General features: G+C 39.4%; 1 long non-coding RNA gene across 1 annotated transcript in view; it reads right to left on the bottom strand.

Annotated features, from left to right (window-relative positions):
• The window catches only part of LOC123613279 (uncharacterized), a 100,868-nt gene that overhangs the window by 48,428 nt on the left and 29,237 nt on the right, over window positions 1–23,203 (bottom strand). Inside the window, exon 3 of the long non-coding RNA XR_012505586.1 lies at window positions 17,079–17,218. This is a non-coding gene — a long non-coding RNA (uncharacterized LOC123613279). The remainder of the gene's footprint in view (window positions 1–17,078; window positions 17,219–23,203) is intronic.

Below are 23,203 nucleotides of genomic sequence, written 5' to 3' on the forward strand. Positions count from 1 at the left end.
ACGTCAGCTTGCAGCCGGCAGTGCAATCCCCCCAGCTGTTACCCTACCACCTCTGTTGTCACTATTCTGGGGTGTTGAGTTTCCCACCCCAACAACTGTTCAAAGAACTTCACTTAAGTAAGTTGTATGAAACCATTTTATAGTGGCTAAGGCAGAGAGGATTTGAGGGTGGGGCTGGATATGATGTGCTTAATGGCACATTAAACAGAGTCAGGTTAGTGTTCCAGGCCTCACTCCGACCCCCTAGACATTGTTGTTATTTGAACAGGAGAGTTATCAAGGCGAGTCTAACAGAGTAGAGATCCACAAAATTTTTTCTGAGTCCTTAGCAGTCCTATTTTAAAGAATGAATACCCGGGGGAAAAAGTTGGGGTCAACCTGAAAGAGGTCTTGAATTTATTTCTTCAAAGGAAGAAATAGCAAAACAAAAATATGAATGTTTTAAATTTATCTTCTCCAGATTATCCAGTAAAAAAAAACTAACGTACACTGGAAGCAATGAAAATACCATAAGAGGATTTATAAATAAAATTATAGTGACTGAGCTTCTGAGTCGACCAGGAATCAGGAAAGTATTTGCTAGTCTCACTTGCATTCCTTAATTACTTCTATAACTTTAGGCAAGTCACTTACCTCTTTTAAAACTCATTTTCCTCATTTGCAAAATGATGGGGCTCGGCTGGATAATTTCTAGGGTGTTATTTGTATTTGGTTCAATGAAATATTGTAAATATCTAAAGGAAGCCAGTATAATCTGCTGTTTTCAGTGAAGTTGGCTTCTGAGCTGTCACTAAAAGGGAATTTAAAAACCACAAACCAGTAGGTGGCAATTTCAGTGAAACAATCTGTAACTGAATTTAAATTACACTTTAAAAAGTCCAATCCTACTGGAGAATATCTGAGAATATTGAACTGCACTGACCATTTCAACATGACTGTATCAGTAGTGGTAATATTAAATGTTACTAATGTTATAATAATATTAAAAAGAGAGCCAACTCTAGTAGCATTACTGTACCACAAAGAGAATACAAAATAACATGACCCCTATTATTAGGCATTGTGGGGATCGGTTATTTTCCAATGCCATTGCAAAACACGTGTCATCAGGAAAAGAATGTCTGCTTCAAACCCTGCTAGGAGAACTAAGGCAATTGGAATGTTGGAAGCCCTGTCTCTAAGGATTCAGAAAGCAAGGCTCTTACACAGTTTTATATGAAAAAGTAATTCTCAAGTGAGGTCCCTGGTGTGCCTCAGAATCACCTAGAGAGTGAGAGCGCACGTCCTCAGGCTCCACACAGATGTACGGAATTAGAACGCTAGAAGCTGGACATTTTAATAAGTACCCCATGTGAAAGAAAAGACTCAAGAACCAAAGGTCTGGAAATGTACTTGTCGGGGTTGGGGGCAGCCTTCTTTGCAGAAAATACCACAGTGGCTCTCGGAAGAAAATCTAGGTCCCTTCAAATGAGAAAAGATGTTCTGTGTCAATTTATCAGAATCCAATTAGAAATCAAATTCATTAGATTCCTTTAGAATAAAAGAGGGTACAGGCTTGGGCACCTGCCTTGAGCTTGGCAAGGTGAGGGTGGCAGACGACAGTGTTAAGAGCACAAGCAATACAGGCACTTAGTTTTGTTACTACTATCTCAGCACCGCATGACAGGATCTCAGTGATAATTTATTAAACGTTTGTACTAGTTTCCTGTTGCTGCTGTAACAAGTTACCACAAATTTAGTGGCTTAACACAAGATAATTTATTCTCTTACAGTTCTAGAGGTCAGAAATCTAAAATGGGTCAGCAGGGCTGCATTCCTTTTAGAGACTCTAGGGGAGAATCTGTTTCCTTGCTTTTCCAGCCACTAAAGGCCTCCTGGCTCCATCGTCCATCTTTAAAGCAGCAATTTGATGTCTTCAAGTCTCTCTTTCTCTTTGGTTGTCACGTCTCCTCCTGCTTCGGCCCTCCTGCCTCCCTCTTCTCAAGCCTCTTGTGAGGACACTGAACCCACCTGGATGATTCAGGATAATCTGTCCATCACAATATCTGTAACTAAATCACACCTGCGAAGCCCATTTTGTCGTGTGAGGCAACATATTCACAGGTTCTAGGGATTAGGACATGGATATCTTTGGGAAAAGGTTGGGGGAACATTATTCTACCACAATGTTGAACAGAAGTTTCCTAAAGTCTCAAACCTTTGTTCTCCTCTGTAAAATGGAGTTTCTATAAGGATTAAATACAGTAATGACTGTAAATGTACAATAAAAGTTACCTATTACTGTTATACCTTCTAATTGTTCTAGAACCAGATTGCTGACAAAAAAGTGATGTAAATATACTAACCTCTTCTTTATTTTCTTCCTGCTGGTACTTCATTACCAGGGGTATAAACTTAAATTCAGAGCACCTCAGGAAACTTAAGGGTCTTCTGTATCTGTCAGGGTTTAGTGAAGGAAACAGGAGACTCTAGGTATTTACTTTTATTTATTAAAAATATCTAATTAATTTATTATTGTATTATTTACTTTGGCAGTGGGCGGGGGGAGGGAATTAGGTTTATTTATTTTTAAGGAGGCACTGGGGACTGAACCCAGGCCCTTGTCCATGCTAAGCATGCGCTCTCCCACTTGAGCTGTACCCTCCCCACTTCCATGTATTTTAAGTAGAAAGAAATGTGACACAGGGCATTAGATAATCCTAAAATCACTGGAAGGGCTAGGAAAGCAGGGATCAGCAGTAGCCACTGCAGTATTGAGTTTGAGAACACACTGCTATCGTGGACTCTAGGGACCAGGAGACACTGCCAGAGTGAACACAACTTCCTCTCCAGCCCCTGAAAGCTGCAGTCTGGAAATTCGAAGTCTGAGTCCAGCCACCACCTGCCTCTTGACACACTGAGACCTTGTCTGCCATTAGAAACAGTCACAGGAAGATGTTCTCAGCTTCACTCCCATACTCCAAATCATGTGTGAGTATATCCAGTTACCAGAACCCACGAGGCATCAAAAGCCTTGGCATCAAGAGAGTCCGGAAAATGCAGATTTCAGTTTGCTAGCCTTGGCTGTAGGGAAGTACAGAGAATGAGACTGAATGCATGCTGAACAACAGTCCACCGTATCAGCAGTATGAACAGAGGTCTGAGACATAGTATGTGCTCAGTAAATATGTTTCCTTTCCTAAAAAGTGGGTTGGCCAGCCTACAGGTTTCCTATGTTGGAACCAAGTTTGGCGAATGAGTTAAAATGCATACTGCTAATTTAAATAGTAAGAAAGTTCTCAAAGCAGGATCTGGTGGGGATTAACTATAATCAAATATGCACCTTGTAATAAGTGGGTTCTCAATAAGGATTCTTTCTCTTTCCTTCTATTCCCCATACAGTTTCTGCCTACCAAAGGCAAAAATGGAGGAAGCCTTTGGTTTGGGACTGTCCCAAGCCCATTTAGCCGTATTTTAGTACCAACGAACCTCCAACTCTACTGTGCAACGTGGTTTTGGCCACATCAGCCACTCTCTCGTTATAACCTTGAACACGGTGCATAATTCCTAAACCCTCTATCATGGTCTTAGGAAGTATCAAAACAAAATAAAACAACAACAAAAGAGCAAGCCATACAGGGTCCCTTGCCTTTACTTGTTTTTCAAGGGAAGACAGATAATTTTGAACTACAACACTGGAATTATATAATGTGGAATGGGAAATGACTATTCTTTGCAGAACCTAAAATTGCTTTTTTGGCACCTAAACACACAACTACAAAACATCAATTTAGTAGCCTATGTCAAGCAAAGAAAGAGTATATTTTTAGATTAAGAACATTACTTTCTCTTCCATTACACTAATTTACATAGATAGATGTCACCTTTAATACTATATACAGTGTAATTTTGATTTAATCAGTCCAACGCTTCATTTATTTAAGTAGGTAAAGATGTCTCTTTAACCTCACATGTTAGAAAGATCTTAAACTGAACACAAAGTGCTGGTTTTTCAGTATGAAATGAAGAGCAAGTTTAGAGCATTGCAGTGAACTAGCAGAGCCCCCCAGAGAACACCCTGGGCTGGTGGTTAGTGATGTGAACAGCCTTCGTGTTTTCTCCCCCACAGTGGTGTGTTTGGAAAGTCCCAGCAAATCTGGCTCTGTGCCAAGCAATTGAGGGGCACATTTTTTCCTGTGAATCGAATGAAATACCCCTCAGCAGACCCACCCATGGAAGGCCCCAGGAACAGCTGGCTGGAATTAAATGGCTTTTATTCCTGTATTGGTAATGGCCACAAGCCAGGAATTCTATACCCAGGACGCATGCAGCCTTCAGCACACATGAGCAGTGGTATTGATTGTGGCTGGAGCTCCACTCTTACGGTGGACAGGATGTGAATGATTAATTTTTCTATTAAAAAATTCCTGAAGGATATGGAGGAACTGTTTATTTTTCGCTCTAGCCCTGGTTTTCCTGATACCCACATCATTCTCGTATGTCTACCCAAGAAAGGGGAGAATTGCACAATTATGCTATAGATTCAGATGATTCACACAACTAACCCAGTCAGAAATGTCCACAAGGGTTCAGATTCACTACATAATTATCTAATGATTTCATCTGACATTTTGAGCACTGGACTTACAGTCAGAAAGACTTGATATCATAAAAACATCATTTCCCTCGAAGTACCCTATAAGTTCACCTGGAAGAATAAATATACTGAAATAGGTGAAAAGTTTTTGGAAAAAAAAAAAAAAAGAATTACGGTGTGAAGACCAGACTTATCTGATGAAAAGCATGCTATAAGGCTATAGTAACTTAAAAGCTGTGGTATTAGGTGAGAAGAGATATTCAGATGAATAGAACAGAAGACACAAGACCTACTGCCTATGGGAATTTAGTATATAATAAATATTGTAACTCAAATCAATGAAGAAGGTATAGATTGTACCGGAGGTTGCACTGGGACATCTGGGGAAAACGTAAGTTACAATGTTACCTTTAGGATATACTGCCACTCTCTCAATCTGTAGAAAAGACAGTTCATAGAAAAAGTAACACAAATTCCTATGTACATATAAAAAACATGCTATTCTTATAATTAAAGAAATGCTAATTAAGCATAAAAGGAATACTTTTTGCCTATTAGGCAACTTTCAGAAGTTTCAATAATGGTGCGAGAGTGAGGAAAGGAGTATTTTCATGACATAACCTTTTTCAAGGCAATTTGACACTAACAATCAAATTCTTAAATGCACGTAACACTTGCCTAATAATTACGCTTCGATATTACAGCAAAAATATGCCAAGATATTTATTGCAGCATTGCTTGTACCAACAACTATAACAGAAATAATCTAAGTGTGCAAGGGAAATAACAAGCTAAATTATAATATGTTCATGTGATGAATGTTATTAAAAATCATTAAAAAGGCCATATGTATTGATACATAAAGAACACAAAATATATAAATAAATGGAAAAATTCATGATACAGAAAATTCTTTAAAATATGTAATAAAAACACAATCACAGACAAAAAATTTTTCAAAAATGTTATATAGCTAAAATTAAATGTAGGTATATATATAATATATTTTTTCTGAAGTGAAAATTATTAACAGCAATTATCTTTCAGGAGAGGTTCCAGGGATGGCAGTGTGTGGGTGGGTGGCAGGGGTGGGAGGTAGAGGTGAGGAGAAATTAGCAGGAATTCACCATGGAAAAGCTGATTTGATCTAAACTGTGATTTGTCTTGAATCCCAAATTAAAGACTTGGAATTGGAACTGTAGGCAACAGTAAACAATCATAGATTTTTAATAAATTGTATTTAAACTTCTGAACAAATACTTTAAACATAGTTCAAAATCAAAAGAAAAATAAATGATACACAGCAAAAAATTTTATTCTTATCCTTAACTTTCATCCTCCTAGTTTGCCATCCCCCCAATATAGGTAACCACTGTTATTTTTCTAGTATTTCCTTCAGAGTTTCTTTATATTTGTAAAAGCACATATAATTATGTGTATTTTTGACAAATTAATGATACTTATTTTTCTTTTTATAAAGAATTTGGCATATTATACAAACTGGTGAGTACATTGCTTTTTTTAACTTCAGGTTTGAGAGAACTTTCTGTATCACTGCATACAGATATGTACTTGTTCTTTTGTACAGCTGCATAATAATCCACTGTATGGTCACCACAGTTCATTTCATTAGTCCACTTTTGTTGGCTTTTTTTTTTAAATTGAAGTATAGTCAGTTACAATGTGTCAATGTCTGGTATACAGTCTTGTATATACATACATATATTTGTTTTCATATTCTTTTTCATTAAAGGTTATTATAAGAAATATTGCATATAGTTCATTGTGCTATACAGAAGAAATTAAATAAATTTTTTTGTATGTACTGGTTAACATTTGCAAATCTTAAACTCCCTAATTTATCCCTTCCTACCCCCTTTCCCCCAGTAACCATAAGACTGTTTACTATGTTTTTGAGTCTGTTTCTGTTTTATAGATGAGTTCTTTAGTATCCTCTTTTTTCTTTTTTTTTTTTAAGATTCCACATATGAGCGATATTATATGGTATTTTTCTTTCTCTTTCTGACTTACTTCACTTAGAATGACCATCTCCAGGTCCATTCATGTTGCTGCAAATGGCATTAGTTTATTCTTTTTGTGGCTGAGTAGTATTCCATTGTGTATATATATATATATACCATAGCTTCTTTATCCAGTTCTGGACATTTAGGTTGTTTCCATGTCTTCCTTTTACAGCTTCTTGATTTTAAGTCATAATTAGAAAGCCTTCTCCTACTCAAAGATTATAATATAGTTCTCCAATGTGTTTATTTAATAGCAGTAAAGTTTTCACATTTAATTCTATGATCTACTTGGAATTTCTCCTGCTGCCAGCTGGGAGGTATGGATTGAACTATATAGTTTCATTGAAGATTTCTGCAGTTTGTCTTACACAACATCATGGCCATTTCCTGCACTGATGAATGATAAGCCTGATACAGAGATTTGTGATATATTTTCTCCCCAATGTCTGACCACTCACAATTGGCATTTGTAGCAGACATTGCTGGCTGCCCAGCTGCCAGCTATTTCCTCCATTTTCCTTGAAACAAAACCCTAACTTTGCTTGGGTGACTATCCCTCCATGTGACTTAGGGTAAATCTTGGTTAAGCTAAGCCTGCTATTTGTCTTCTCAGGGACTGGTTTCAATGGTGGCATGTGATGTCTTTCTGGCCCATGAGACGTGGGAAAGGTTTTGCTGGAGGGATTCTAAGTTTTCCTCCATCTTAAAATGAGACCAAAAAGGGGGGAAAAATCCCTCTTCTTCCCTTTTGCAAAGCATTGTCAGGTTTACATGGGAACCCAGGAACTGAGACAGCAACTTTCTACTCGTGAGAGGAGACTGCCAAAGACGAAGCCAGTTGCTATGTTTGGCAGAGCAGGACGATGAAAGGAACTCGGATCCTGGTGGGTGTTACTGAGATGCTGAATTTACCACTTTGCAGCTGCTCTTCCTTAGGACTTCTTGAAAATAAATTTTCTTCACTGTTGAGTAATGAACAATGAGTCATCTGTAATTGTAGCATCCTAATACAGTGGTCCACCAGTATTGTGTGGAACATGAAATATAGGCATACAAATACAGAACACCCTTGACAAGAGTTCTTAACACTGCCTTCATGTTGGTTTCTCAGCCTTGCATATTAACAAATTTAACGCATCTTCTGGGTCAGCTCTATGCAGTGCTACCACAGCAGAGTTCAGACCAAAATGTCCATGTAGTTGAAAAAATATGGAAAACTGGAAAAGCAGGTGTATAAAAATTTACAACATTAAGTTCAAATGTTTGACTTATACCCCAAACAGAATTTTTTATCACTGTACTTTCCTGGATTTAATACAGCAAATTATCAGTAATATATTCACAATCTATTTCTGAAACAGAAAAAAATTAAACACAAAACCATGTATATAGGGGTGCAATTTTTTCCTTTTGCCTCAGGCTCCAATATGGCTTGGCATGGCATTGCTGGATCCTATTTTTATTTAAAATTGTGCATTTTAGTTCACTATTGATTTTTTGCATTAATTTTGATTTTTTAAATATTGCATAAAAATAGTATTTATCTTGATTATTGAGGTTTTTTTCAGATGCTGCCTTAATTTTTGAACCCAAGGTGAATATCTCACTCATCTTGGTCCAGTCCCAGGCCTGCGAGCCATCATGTCCCTGGGGCAGCACAACTGGCACAAGATTTCTAGATGATGTGATTCAACTCTCTGTCATCTAACTTTTGGGATTTATAGCTCCCCGATTCTAAAGATGACTAATTTTTCAGAGACTCTCTGGGTTGGCCCTCCTATTTTTCTCTTTGTCTTACTTAGCATCTTCATGTTAGGAAAAATGCACCCCCCTCTAAAAAAAAAAAATCCCCATTGAATAAGCCCTAACAGCAATTCTGTGTGTGGAACTTTGAATTATGATTTAGAAATGTAAATGCCAGTTGTTTATTTTGGATCAAGTAAGCAGATTGTCAGGCCCAAGGCAATATATGTAACAAGCCCTTTGGAAGTTAAGTTTATTTTATTACGATAGCAAGTGTTTTTTAATCTTTTCTAACCTATAGACAACTGAAGTATTTTCTGCAGTCAGGCTGGGAGAAGACATTTTCAGATAAATTACCTCTTACTACACTCTGGAGACATCGTTCATGCTGCTATGTAGGAACTTAAAGGGAGAGGCTTTTTGGCAGATTCTGAAAGGGGACAGAAAAGGAAAGTGAAAGGGTCTTTCCAAATACAGTAGTCATTGAGATAAAAGGGTTGGGCAAAGCGATTTTTATATTCAGGCCCTAGATACCTTTTTCAAGATAGAATTGATTCAAATCGTTTGGTAAGTACTACGGCAGAAATAAGAAACTGAAATCAGTGGGAAATGTCAATTTCTCACTTAACAGCATTTTGAAACGTCTGTGTAGCAGGAAACTTAAAATGTGGCCACTCGACTACAGCTTGTGCAGACATGAGACAACTCACGGCTCAGCTGAGACTTTGCACTCCTGTATCTTAGTGTTCTTGCTGCTGCTGTTAGACTACCAGCTCATTAGTATTTAAATCAGCTCATAAATATTTCCTGGAAATTCACAGTTGCTTAAGCTTCACCACTATTCATTTCCAGTTCTCCTTCTTTAGCCTTATTTCAAGCCTTTGTTTCTTGAGCTGATAACGTTGCAGGAGGGTGGATTTTATTGCATATTCATCTTCCTGATGTATGGTGATGACAAAAGAATGGCGGAAGTCCTCTTAGAGGATAAAGATGAGAAACAGAAAGGATGCAGAAGGAAATTTTACTCCATTTCCTTTGTACAAACAAAATTATCTCATGATGGATCATGAAAGTCTGCATAAAATAAGAACATCTCCAAAGCATATGCCAACACAATTTGACCTGAATGAATGTTTCTTTCACATACTCTTTAAAAGCTTTGAAACACAGATGAAACATTTCACTGGGGGCAAGCCCTGGATTTTCCCACTGGGGAGATGGTTGCATGGTTACAAAACCTCTTCTGTTCAACATAAAAGCTGTATTTCTAATTATAAAATAATGATGACAGAGAAGGGTCAGTTCCATCATGATATTCTGTACAGTTTTCAGTCAAAGTTCAACCCCAATATCCACATACAATTCCAACAGCTAGTTCTTTTAAAAGAGTATGAATAAAATTTAACCAATGACAAATGAGACAAAAATAAATACATCATATTGCATTGAATCTAAAGTGCTATTGTTTCCAAGTGCCATAATTTTGCATATCCATAAGAAAGAAAAAGGTGTTACAAATTAAACCAGGGCATACTATTGATTGTAAGTACATCCTGATTTCATTTCGGAGGTGTGAAAAAAATATGAACTAGTAAAATATGTTAATTTTAAAAACAGCTTGTTCTGGAAGAATAAAGATCATTTGATAGCTGTATTACTTGAGTGTTACTTGATACTACCTTTCACTACTACTCTTTTTACTATGTTATTATATTACTTGATAATAGTGTTACTCTCTTTAGCGGAAGATCTACTCTTAAGAAGCAATGACTTTTCCAAAATCATATACCCGAGAGATATGAGAAGCACAGAGAAGCAACACTCTAGGAACAGACCCTGAGAGTCCGCCCAGGATAGCGGACACTGACGAAGTCTTGTCATTGATAGTCTCATGTCATTTAATCATGTGCTCCAGAAATCTCCTAGAGGTTAACTCCAGAATAAATAGAGATCTGCCACGCCCAGGCAATTAAGATAGAATTTTTGGCTGAAAAGCTTCTAATCCTATTAAATATAGTCTAGACAACTTAGCCTGTGATTCAAGACCCCACAAAATCTGGTCTGAAACTGTTTTTTAAAGTTTTTTTCCTTTTACTTTTCTGTATGTAATTTATACTTCCACCAAATTGAATCACTGAAATTTTGTAAACACACACAGTGTATTACCTCAATTCCCTGTCTTTACTTGTATCGGTTTCTCAAACTTGGCACTATCGACACTGTGGACTGGATAGCTCTTTTTTGTGGAGGGCAGTCCTGTGAACTGCAGGATTATCCACAGCATCTCTGGCTGCTTGCCGTCCACCAGAGCCCTCTTTCCTACTGAAACAACCAAAAGTATCTTTAGACAAAGGGGCAGGAGAACCTCTGCCTATACCATGCTGGCCTAGGGAAAGACAGAGTACAAACTTTAGCTCCCATGTTCATGAGCTGCTGGATGCTTGAATTTTGTAGTCACCCAGCACCTATTCTAACAGCACCTCATTTTCTTTTAGGGGAATAACCTTTCCCCCCTGAATGTTGACTTGATGGGACTCTAAGTCTTAGAGATAGTGTCTTGCCTGCCTCTCTCCAAGTGGTTGGCAATCTAACACTTCCTCCTAGGACGTGGACCATTTTGAGCAGAGTGATGGCAAAAGGGTAAAAAATGTTGGAGCAAACTGAATCCTGAGTGAGATGGTTGAGAAATCCTTGCTCTCTTTGTATCTGTCCTAACCCTTATGAGGACAGGAGTTTGTTTGTTTGTTTGTTTGTTTGTTTGTTTTAATGATTTGGCTTTCTAGATTTCCATCCTCTCAATATCCCAAGATTCCTCTAATAAATGACATTTTTGGTTAAATATGTTAGAGTTGTATTCTATTGCTTATCTGCAAAGGTACCTAGTTGAGACATTGCTATTGACTAGCTCTGTGTTCTGAAGCTAGTCTCTTAACATCTCCAAACCTGTGTCTCTCTTTTGCAAGTTGAAAGTAAAAGCTATTCACCTTTCAAATCTGCAAAAGACATCCTACTTGATGTCTCTGCCTCTTTAAATCTGGGTTTCATGTTAAGTTCTGGAAATGAATAAGGTAGTGTCTTTGTCCTTATGGGCTCACTTTCTTCCTCTGACAAAATTAATGGCAGGACCCAGACAACACCACAAAGCAGAAAAATGGTTCTGAGTTGAAACAGTACCAGCAGGTCAAATGGTATTGGCTCGAAGTGGCCTTTCTCCTGGGCACGCCTACATATCACTCCTTTTTGTGCTTACTCCTTGCTAATGGCATCCCTCCCTCTGGAGGACGGAGAGGGCTTCTGTCACTGAGCTTTATGCACTCATTATTCTACACCCCCAGCCTGACAGAAGCTGCTGAAGTGTCTGAAATTCTGCAGTACTGCTAGGTTAGCAGCGGGAGCAAATAGAATTCAGGGTCAGCATTTTCTATTTCTCATCTGACAAACAAGGTCAGGTACTTCTCTGAGCACTCCACTTCCAATAGCTGCAGAACACAAAGAGACAAAGAGGGGAAGGGTTTCCAGAAAGACTGGTGGTTAGGCGCAAGGTGGGTTTAAGTTTTCAGCTTTTGTTGTGGGAGAGGAAAGTTCTTCTCATCCCAGGCTTCACCTTTTCAGAGCTGGGGAAAAAGAATCCAGGGAGAAAGCCTCTTTTTGTGCTCCTTTGCTCCCTGCACTGAAGTGCCAGGTGCAGAACTAGGTTCCCAGGGGAACTGGGACATCATTTTCCATCAAAGTCTATTTATTTCAGCTGTAGAGTATTCCAGATTGGAGATATTTCTTCTGCAAGTGTCTTGATACTCTCTTGGGAAGTCACCCCGCATGAGTGATGGGCGGTAAGTTCTGCTTCTCCCTTCAGGAGGAAGACTATAATCCATATTGGGCCAGTTAGCATCACAGGAATGATGTGCCCCCATCTGGGCCAATGAATGTCATCTCTTCGACTTTTGCTGGTTGCTAAGCTAACGGTAACCCAGGCCTCTTCTTGCCCTTGTGTCTACAATCTGTGAGCCTGGAACATTCCAGGAGCCACTTCCATCATTTGCAGCCATCTTCTCCAGAGAGTACTCTGGGACTTGGATTCATCTTACGATCTGAATCTAAATTTTCCCCATGTTAAGGATACTTTCCAATTGCTGGCTCACATAGAGTATTACGTTTTGCTTTTATCAGGTTGGTTTTAGGTTTCTTAAAAATAAATCTTGTTACTTCTCTTATATGGTAACCGGCACATTGCCTTGTAATTATCTTTGTACTTATGTGCCTCTGGAGTGGACTCCTTACAGATAAACAATACTAATTACCCATCTGGCTGGCATCTGGCTGGCATTTATAAATATTTGCTGAGTCACTAACTAAATAAACAGCTGATCTTGCATTCACCTTTTCTGGATGGTTCCAAAGACTGCAGTGCTTTTCGATGTACAGAGTTTTTATAAGACATTGTGATAGATTAAATTATCATTCAGTAAATATTGACTTTCCCCACCAGGATTCCACAAAAATAGTTTATTTCTCCTCCCTTGATTTCTGCTCTGGTTACTTCCTTTGGCCAATGGGATGTCAGAGGATGAGATGAGCAGAGGCTTGGCAGTGCCTGAGTGGTTGAGCCTGTTACCTCATACTCTTGCTCATCTCCACGAGAAGAGCCTGCCTCAGGCAGATGCTGGTTCAAGAAGGATGAGAGACAAGTGCAGCAGATCTGAACCCAACCAACAGCTTGGAGCCTAGTCCAGCCTGGATAGACTGTACTCTAGCTCACCTACAGATGCGGGAGCGAGAAGTAGCAGCTTATTGTTGTCTGCTCCTGAGATTTGAGTGGTTTGTGATGCAATTTTATTGTGACAATAGCCTACTGAAACACATCTGCATCAGAACAACCTGAGTGCTTCTTATGAATGAGATTTCTGAGCTCCACCTTAGACCTAATAACTGATAATCTCTAGGATGTTTTTTAGAAGTCTGTATTTTACCAAGATCTCCAGGAGATTCTTATACTTACTCCTGGGTACAGCATTTATCACCATGCTATTTTCATCGACGTGGAAAGAGCAGTAGGTTAGCACCCAGAGAGCTGCTGCATTTACCTACAAAAATCTGTTCTGAGAAATTTGGGGCTGTCAAGAAGCCAGGAAACAAAATTTCCTCACTGAGTCATTTAATTAAAGAGGTGGAAATTCAGAAGTTTAAAGGCTTCTTGAGGTGATTTATAAACATAGCACTTCTCAAAAAGCTATCCTTTCACACAGGTGCCCAGTTAATACCTCCTGTTTAAATCTGAATAAGTTATAACTAAGTGGCCTGTAGAACATTAATGACAACACAATATTGAGTAAACATGTACTTAGTAAGCTCTTACTAAAAACATCAGGCATTCTGGAGGACAATGGAAAACTCAAATATGCAAAGAGCTTCCAGCTAGTCAGGCATGTACCCTCCATGTACAGAGATGGGTGTCTGGGAGTTTTCAGAAAAATAAGGGACACAGTTCTTGCCTTCCAAATGCTCTCTTGGGATGACTTCTATCATTTCTGCAGGCACTCAATCACGTTTCTCCCCATCTGCTCTCTTTGGAACCCACCTTGGTTCCTGTCTCAGGGAGAGTATTCCTTTTAGGTGCAAGACACTCTCTCTCCTCCACCTTGAATTCACCTCAGTGTTCTTACCCCAGGTTTCTTCTCCAGTGTACTACTATCCTGCCTGGAAATTCCACCACTCAGCAACTATGCAGATGACCAAGCTCCCGCACTCAGGTTCTACCATCAGCATCCCAGTCCTACCTGGCCCAGAGCATTAATCACGAACAAGAAATTTCATAATGGACCTTTCAGATCTCGAAATCCATGGCTTGAGAAAGTATCTTTCAGTAGAAGATAGAACAAGAACATTGAAATCTGCAGGGGAGTCTCCCTCTGTGGTTAATGTGCTGCAGACCAAGTATTGATTTGTGTTGTTTGCTCATCTGCTAACCTTGGGGAATGAGTTACTCAAGTCACCTTTGGTTTCTGACAACACAGGGCACACAATGTACTTCTTCTTCTCCTAACAATATAGCGTCATGTACCTAGGAAATTGTCCTGTGCCTCTCCTTGTATTACTCATCCTAACAGGGTTTTGCCCTGTGAGACTTAACTTTCAAAAAGGACAGCTGGGCTCATATCATGATATCATCCTTACCTTATATGGACAATTCTAATGGTATCAAACTTGGTGAAATACAAGCATTTCTAAAAAAAAAAATTGTGCATTTGATGTGTAGTTTTCTACACGGAGTTGCCCTCAAAATATTTAACAACCCTTACGTAGGGGAACAGAAACAGCAGGCTTGTGGGCTGAATATCTTTCTAATTCTAGTTCTTGGATCAATTGGTATCACTTGGCAGCTCTGTTTTCATTACTGAGAAGTCCCATGACTGAGCATTCAGGAACTGCCAACAATTATCCAAATGGCACAGCTTAGGGGAACTCACATTCCCTGCTGGATCTGCTCCTGGGTGATGGCCTGGAATTTGAACCACCACTGCCATTTGTTCTCTGAGGCAGATGCTATTAGTATCCCACCCAGATCCTCCTTTTCTAGGCTGGAGCTCCCGCCCGGCTCCATTTGCTGCAGGTGTTGGCTGCTCAAAGCAGTGCACAGCTGCCTCGTTGGGCACCTGCCCTCTGCCAATGAGGATGTCCTTAAGCAGAGAAGCCAGCGAGATTATTACCCAATGGGAGGGTGGTCTGTAACCCATGACTGACAGAACACACCGGGGTACAATACATTCTCCAGAGTTCCCAGTGAGAGAAGGCTGAGGCCAGACTTCTCCTGAAACATCTTTTCCTAATAATTTCCCTTCCCTGGTTCTGCTTCCCTCACTCCCTTACGGGTTCTTCCTGAGTTACTCTCTCACTCTGACAACACATTGCTTACACAAGAATCCCAGTCTCAGGTTTTGCTCCCAAGTAGCCTGTCCTAAGACACCTTTCCAAATAGGGTGAGAGAAATCTTCCCTCATGATATTTTGCCATTGAGAACAAGGTGGCTGAGGACCAAACCCTGGTTCAGATGCACCTGAACTCTTCGGATGCACTTAAACACCACTGAAATACAAGAGGCTGCCAATTGGTCAGATGCAGTGAACAACAGACATTGACCTGGATACACTGTTCACAGACAGACATCTTCATTTGAATTTTAATGGAACTATTTTAAAATCCAGCAGTTGCAAAGAGGAACTCATTCTTCATGTAATAGTTTCAGCTGTGAACCACTGGAAAAAATCACCTCTGACACCAAGCTGGGAAAGAACGCAAGTCACATGTCACGCACACACGTTTAGGTAATAACAGAGCAACAACAGAATTTTCAGAAACAAGTGATACATAGCTCTATGAACACCCAGTTAGCATAGCACAAACCCCATTCAAGTGTGATTCATCAAAGGCATTTGTCTGTATAGCTGCAAAATAGTTAGAAGATGGTAGAAAACGGCTACTGGGGCTGGAATACTGTTCTCTGAATGAAAGATCAGCCCTTGCCTTTTTGAAACAATTAAGGAAATCATCACTTTCATCTTCTAAAGGCCTTTCTCATTCTCATCCCAGGCATTTTTAATCTCTTTCTTTTATGTTTCAGTTAACGTACCACCTGTTCCCTGGAAGCTGTGCTTTTAGCTGAGCTACTAAAAGCAAGAAAGCATTAATCAAACATTAGCACCTTTTTTGAAGTCAAGCGTAATCTAGAAGTGGCAGACAGTGAGACCTTGACACATAATCACCTCTAACCTTTCCTTGGGAGCACATCTGCCCAGGATATTTATACTCTTCAGCAGCTTCCCTTTATCCCATGGCCAGAATTCTGAGAATTTAGGTATGTTCTCCAGCTCCACTTCAGATACTGAGAACACGTAGAGATTTCCTAATCGCTTACATGTCTCAGAGAAAGGCACATGTGTGCGCTGTCTTAACAATGTCAAGGTGTTGGTAAAGAACTTCTGCAGGCAGGGAGTTGGCAGGGCCTCTGTACCTGGGCATCACCCCATCACAGATGCTGCTTGGAAACTTCTTCCTCTAGTGGAAGAAATGTCCTTCCTATCTAATGGGAGGAAATGTCCTTCCTATCTAATTGTGGGCTTGGGATGCTATCTCAAGGGCCATGCTCTGGTCTTCTCTCTCTCCAACATTTCCTCTCCCCTGGGGAATCATATCAGTGTACATGTCAGTTCTAGTATTACTCATCTTAAAACACATACATTTTCCTTCCTTGATCCCAAATCACCAATTTACTGATTTCACTCCTCCCCTTCCAGGAAAACTGATAGGAAGAGAGGCCAGTACTTAGTGTCTTTACTTCTTCACTCTTCCCTCCAGGGCAGGCTTGCACGCCCACCTCTCCACTGAAACTGCTCTTGCTGAGTCATCAATGACCTCTGTGCTGCTGGCCCTACAAATGATAGATATATTTCTGTCCTTGTCTCATTTGGCCTCTGAGTAGCATTTCATGCTGCTGAATACTCTCCCCTATTCATAGAGGGTCCCTTCTCCTAACTTCCATGCTGGCAGTGGTGTGCTAGAAAACTGGTCCCAAGGAGGGGAAAACACCCTGATCTGTAGCATTTTCCTTTTTCCATCATGGAAATAAATACTCCCAGAATCAAGCTCCCAGTGGTTTAACAATGGCTCACATACCACTGTTCCCATGAATGAAATCTTAACACCACTTACTCCTAGTTTTTTCCCTCAACCTCTGGCCTTACCTGCTTCTTGCATTTTGCTGGTCCTTCCTTCAGAACCAGAATTCTAAACGTTGATATTCTTTAGGCTTTGGATCTGGGGCCTCTTCTCTTTTCCTTCCTTTCTTCATAGAAGATCTCAACTATCCACATGGTTTTCTTTCCTTTAAAAATTAAAAAAAAATATTGCATTTATTTTTACAATAGGCAAGAAGGTAAAAATAGAAATTATATAAAAATACTTCATGAAGTTTCATATCTGTTCCTGTCCCCATCCACCCCTAGCCATGTACCCTTCAGGTAAACTTTTATTAGCTCCTTGCGTATTCTTCCAGAGTTTCCTTATGTATGTGTGAATATCTGCATATGTATGAGTGTATGTGTGAGTGTGTGGATTCTTATTTTCCCCTTCTCTTACATAAAGACCGTATCAAACACTATTCTGCATCTGGCTTTTTTCACTTTGCTGTATATGCTAGTGCTTTTTCTATTATCAGTAGAGAGATAGCCACGTAATAAATACTATCTATATGCTGACCACTACCAAATTCATCTGTTTCGTACAGACCTTCTTCTCTGGGTTACAGACTTTCCAACTGTTTACTTGACCCTTGATATCTCCAATGTATCCAACTTACCATGTCCAAAATGAAACACTCGTTTTCACCTCCTGTGGTGGACATTATTTTGTTGGCCCACCCAATCCCCGTGACCAGGTCAGAGCACCCTTTTCCAGCTGCTGTACCTGTTGGCTGCTGATGGCTTACAGCTGCCCCCCTCCTCCAGAGAACTGACTTCAGCCAAAGTGACCCATTGTGTCCTAGAAGTATGCTCACAATCAACCACGCACTGATACTGGGACCACTTATCTTAATAGGGGACAGACAACTCTGCAGGGAGATGTATGAGCACCCAAAGTTCTCCTTTGTTCCATTCTTATTACCCCTTCCCTATTCTGCTTCTCTCACTCCTTTCATGCTTTTCCTGAAGAGCAATTCTCCTAATATATAAAGATCTCCTACAAGTCAATAAATTCACAAACCCAATAGTAAAATGGTCAAAGTATGTAACAGATTGATTACAGAAAATGTGATACAAATGGCTCTTGAAACTGGAAAATATACTTAATATCATTTCCAATAGAAGCACTATCAATAAAATTATATTAAGAACAATTATTTTTAGTTATCACATTGACAATGATTAATAAGTTTGAGACATATTGTAATGACAACAGTAAGGGGAAAAAGGCATCCTCGGGTATTCTTGGAGGGAGTGTAAGTTGGTGCAACACTGTGGACGGCATCTGATGGTGCAATCAAAATTGACACCCATCTACACTGTGAGTCAGCAATGTTACTTCTGGTTGTTCATAGCAGCAAAACACTGAACTAACTTTAATGTCTATAAGTTGGGACTAGTGATATGAATTATAATACTTCCATATAATAGAATACAGTCAATAAAAAAGGAGGATATGCTTTGTGTTCTAAAATGGGTTGACTGCTAAGATAAACTGCTAGATAAAAAAAAGCAAGATAAGGTATAATGCATGTATTATTCTATGGATTTTTTCAAGTGGCATAAAATATATATTTGTATATACATTAAGTATCTCTGGAAGGATACACAGGTGTGGTATAATAAAATAGAGTTATTTGGTCTTTGCCTCAATTTCTGGCACAGAGCTCCTAAAACCTTTGGAAATTCCTGAGTAATGGAAGTGTCTTCTATTACTCATAATGTGCCCCTACAAACATATCTGAGTTTATGAAGTGACTCAGGATGGGTTCCCTAGATAGTTTCGAATAGGGGCTGGTCTACAGAAAGACAAAGCAAGTAACTAGAGGGTTGGAATTTTCAGCCCTGCCTTTATGAAAGGGAGTGGGGCTGGAGATTGAGTTCAATTACCCATGGGCAGTGATTTAATCTATCATGCCCATGTAATGAAAATTCCATAAAGTCTCTTGAACAGTAAGGCTTGGAGAGCTTCCAGGTTGAAGTACACATCGATGTGCTGGGAGGGCAGTGCACCCAGAGGGCATGGAAGCTCTTCACACAGCCCCCAACCTGCCCCCTGCCCTACGCACTTCTTCCAATCGGCTATCTGTGAGTTAAATCCTTTCTAATAAACCAGTAATCATAAGCAAAGTACTTTCCTGAATTCTGTGAGTCATTCTAGTGAATTATCAAACCTGAAAGGGGGACTGGGGACCTCTGAATCTGCAGCCAAATCAGACAGAAGTGAAGGGCCCTGTGGTGACCATCCATCTGTGGTTTTATAATGTCTGTACCCACCAGATTCTCCAGGGGGAAAGGTAATTGTGGTGATGACAACAATGACAAAAATTAGAAAATTATAATGACCAGGTTGGTAACCACTATTAAAAATTCTGGTATGGCTGTTATAGTCCTTCCGCAGCTGCCCTGCTCCAGCAGTAAATATCTGCATTCTGTAGGGCAGAATACAAAGTTAACTACAACCTGGCCAGCTTGTTTAGAAAACTAATTAATTCACTTCTCTACAGCTTTAGTTTTGTTTCCTGGAAAATAGACTGAGGCAAGTTAAGAGATAATTCTGTATCTACCATTTGCAAGCTGGAGAACAGGAAGGCTGGTAATGTGATTCAGTCTGCGTTTGAAGGCCTGAGGACCAAGGGAACGGATGGTGTAAGTCTCAGTTTTAGTCCAAATGCCTGTTTCAGGAGCTCTGACATCCAAGGGCAGGAAAAGGTAGATACTTCAAGGAAAGAGAGTTGATTTGCCATTCCTCTACTTAACAAACTGAGAGAGAGAGAGAGAGAAGGAGGTAGTTCTTTATTGGGAGGTATAATCCCAGGGCAGTGAGAGTGAGGAAAAAGGAATTAAAACAGGTAAGAAGAGCAAGCAAATACTAACTGGCTACTTGTTCACAAGATTGGAAAAGATGCAGCAGTTTCTGTGACCACAGGGGATATTTCTAGAGTCTGTTCAGAAAATCTGTTCCTTGAAATGGTCCACTGGACATAGGAACAGAGAGAATGTTTACCTGCTGTCTTCCTCCCATCTCCATTTACCCCTTGGTTAAAGGTCACCTTATAGAGATAACACCTCTGCAATTCCTGGTTGTATCGCTTGGTCCCTTTGGCACTTCATTTAAGTTCAGAAATGGTGAGAGGAAGAGAGATATGGAGTGTGGGCATCACACTAAACAAAGCCAATGTCACAGTGATGAGGGAGGCAGAGCAGGCAGTCATGGTCTGGGAGACAGACGAGGCCATGAGAATCTGAGGAGTGCATACAATGCCTTCATCTAAAAGAAGGATGCTGTGTGGCAACTTACCTGGATATATAAAATATGGAAAATGGATTTAATTAGGAGATTTTTTTTAAAAAAGAAAGAAAACAAATATAAGGGTATACAATACAGCCAGAAATGAGGACAGTGCAAGACTGCTACCCTTACGCACTTCTTGTGCTCCAAGCTTTCCAGCAGCCATCACCAGAAGGAAAGCCTGATCAGGTCTACTGTTTATGGGATTCATTCATAAATGTGTAGAGATTTAGAACCTGGGCTTTTGGGTCAGAGTTGCATTTAAGGGCTCAGTCACTGTGAGCAACAACTCTTAACGTCTCAACTCTCCATGGGGAAAATCATGGTACCTGTATCAGCAAGTTGTTGTGAAGATTAAGTAAGGTAAGAGATGTAAAGAACCTGAAACTGTGCGTGGCATATAGAAAGGCTCAGTAAACGTTGGTCAGGAGAAGTACAACTCTAGTTAATACCACCTTCCTTATAAAGGTCCTCTATAAAGATTCTGGGATAAAAGTCAGCAAAATATCCATTCATCAGTTAAAACAACGAACTCCAAAAGCATGTTGTTATCAGTGACCCTGAACCAAGACCGACAGCATCACTCTAATGTGCAGCTCAGGCAACACATTTCCGTGGCGACCCAGTCTGTACCAGCCCAAGCACACAGCGCTCCGCAGCTTGTGCCTCATCTGTAGCTGGAATGGGCTGTCTGACTTGGGGTACATGGACAGACTGAGGGAATGTAAACAACAGCTTGAGCATGTGGACAGAGACTTTCCAGTAGTGTTGTCCAATAGAAATATTACGAATATAACTCTAATGACATTTATAATGTTCAAATTGTCAAAAATTTGTAACTTTTCAGTAACCACATTTTAAAAAGAAATAGGTGAAATTACTTTTACTTATCCAATATACCCCAATATTATTTCGACATGTAATAAATATAACATACTACAGAGAGATCATTTACATTCTTTTCTTCATAACATGTTTTCAGAATCTGGTGTGTGTTATACATGTGCAGCCCATCACAATCAGGATGAGACACATTTCAAGTGCTCAAAAGCCATGCAAGTCTGCTGCACTGGGCAGCTCAGGGCTGTAACTTTTATCACACTTATTAAGAACCAATGATGAGGATGGATGGACTTCATGAAATTCTATGTATTACTGCCTTTTTATTAACTGAATCCTCATTTTTTTTAAACTGAAATTCTATACGAAAACAGAATTATCTAGTTCTACAGGTACATAATTATGGTTGACATTAAACAATGAACTATAAACATGAACTTGGTTAGACCATTCAAACTGTAGAGAAATTGTTAACAGTCCTGTTTACTCCCCCCAAATATCATCTGTGTCTACATAAACACTGATATTATGTATTTACATGAAGAGGATCATTATACTGTTCATCCTGTCCTGAACATTGGTTTTTCAGTTAATAACATATCTTAGAGGATTTTCCATGTTAGAATATGATACCCACTTCATGTTTGTTCCAAACAGTTATATGGTATTTGATTATAGCAACGTACAAGAATGTATTTAACCAATCCCCTTTGGATGGTCCTATAAGCTGTTTCCACCTTTTTTCCCTCTTTTATTTGGCTGTTACAGACACTCTTGCAATGATTGTGCTTGTTCACAACCTTGTTCATGTCCTTATTTAGCTGGTGTACAAACTTTTGCAAGGAGTTCCTAGATATAAACTTAAAATTTTGATCAGTTTGCCAAATTTCTCCAAAAAAAGTTACTCAAGTTTATATTCTCAAAAAATGAAATATCTGTCCCTATGCCCTAACCAATTATTGAGTTTTATACATTTTTTTCACTTTGCAAATCTAAGTAAAAGTGATAACTCAGCTTTGTTTTGATTTGCATTTCTATAATTGAGTGAGGTTCTTTTTACGTTTTTGGCCATTTGCTTTTATTTTCTGACAGCCTATTGTATAGGTTACACAGTTTAATACACACAGTTTGCTATGGTATTCATTTTTTTCATGAATCCTTTTTCTCTCATGTGCGAGAAGTTTTCTTCTTTACTCTGTCATTTGTCTTTTTATTTTGTTTATGGAGGTGTTTTTGCCTTATTTAGATTTTACATTGTTATGTGATTGAATTTATCAATCTTTTCCTTTATCCTTATCTTTTCAACAGATGTTTAGCTGGACATTTTCCAGATGTGTTAACTATAGAAACATAAAGCAAAAATGTTCACGGTAGAAATACGAAAAATGCAGATAAGGGGATGTAAGAGAAAAAATGGGCACTGGTATTCCCACCATTAGAAAGTAATCCTGTTTTGCTGTGTCTAGTTTTTTAATGCACCAATTTTTCTTGATAATGAGCGAATTGGAGGCAGACTTCCCAAGTATACAAGGAGGCATAGTAGAATAATATTTTTTAAGTACTAATGTAATATAATATTAATTAATGTAATAGTTTAACAAGTTTAATTAAAACATTATGCAAACTTTAATAAGTTTAATTAAAATTAATTAATATATGTTTAAAGATGAATGGTTTTTATCCCTAGAGTGTTCCCATACTTTGGGCCAGCATTTTCCCTATTTACTCTGACTGATGAAGACCCCACCGGCTATGAATGAGGGCGAAGTGGGGAGACACTGCTGTGGGTCTCTAGCACAAGGCTGACCCCTTTCTGGGCTAACAGGAATTGGGGGGCTCAAGAGCCAAGAGTCTGCCTTGTCTTCCCAGGGGGTCCCAGGAAAATGACGAAGGTCTGAGATTGTCTTGCCCTTTGCCCTAGTGTGTGAGTCAGGAAGAAGAAATTTCAGCATAGCAGGTTAGTCCCAAGTCTCCCACAGCCCAGAGGGGCCAGAAG

The sequence above is a fragment of the Camelus bactrianus genome, chromosome 3 (assembly GCF_048773025.1).
Source record: "Camelus bactrianus isolate YW-2024 breed Bactrian camel chromosome 3, ASM4877302v1, whole genome shotgun sequence".
NCBI lineage: Eukaryota > Metazoa > Chordata > Mammalia > Artiodactyla > Camelidae > Camelus > Camelus bactrianus.